Source organism: Schistocerca piceifrons, chromosome 3 (genome assembly GCF_021461385.2).
Source record: "Schistocerca piceifrons isolate TAMUIC-IGC-003096 chromosome 3, iqSchPice1.1, whole genome shotgun sequence".
Lineage (NCBI taxonomy): Eukaryota > Metazoa > Arthropoda > Insecta > Orthoptera > Acrididae > Schistocerca > Schistocerca piceifrons.
The window spans coordinates 668,780,717-668,781,312 of record NC_060140.1 but is presented as its reverse complement, the minus strand read 5'-3'; the positions used below and the strand labels follow the sequence as shown (position 1 = coordinate 668,781,312).

At 43.3% G+C, this 596-nt stretch overlaps 1 non-coding gene across 1 annotated transcript; it reads left to right on the top strand.

Annotated features, from left to right (window-relative positions):
- The first annotated feature begins 283 nt into the window (after positions 1-283).
- Positions 284-367, top strand: Trnal-cag. Its single transcript has one exon. It is a non-coding gene; the product is annotated as a tRNA-Leu (tRNA).
- Positions 368-596: the final 229 nt, after the last annotated feature.

The following is a 596-nucleotide window of genomic DNA, read 5'->3' as shown; positions in this document are numbered from 1 at the left end:
CTGTTTTATTAAGGAAATAAAACAATCTGCAAGCGATAGTTTACGTGACAGAGAGAAACCGATAGACACAAGTGCTTGTTACGCATCTTCGCAAAGGAAACCAAGCAACAAATCAGTCTTTCACAAGTTCACAGGTACAGCCTGCAGGTTTGGCGTACTGCTCTCCCTGTGCCGTGCGTCGACTGTGAAAAATTATTGAAATATTGCACACATTCCACAGGTACAGCACTAGCTCTCTTAATACTCACGCAACTACTACAAGATTGATTAACGGGTGATATATGTCAGGATGGCCGAGCGGTCTAAGGCGCTGCGTTCAGGTCGCAGTCCACTTCTGTGGGCGTGGGTTCGAATCCCACTTCTGACAAATATTTTTACCAGTCTTCCTTTATTTCTTCACCTTATGTTAGTTGTAAAATAATGTTAGTATCATGTAATTTGGGTTTTCTGATGTTTTTTGTCTTGTACGGAGAAATATGCAAGTTCTCCACAACAACACAAACTGCTGTCCCAAGTAGTTTAGATAATCACTTGTCTATTAACCACTTGTATGACGCCGGCCGCTGTTGCCGAGCGGTTCTAGGCGCTTCAGTCCG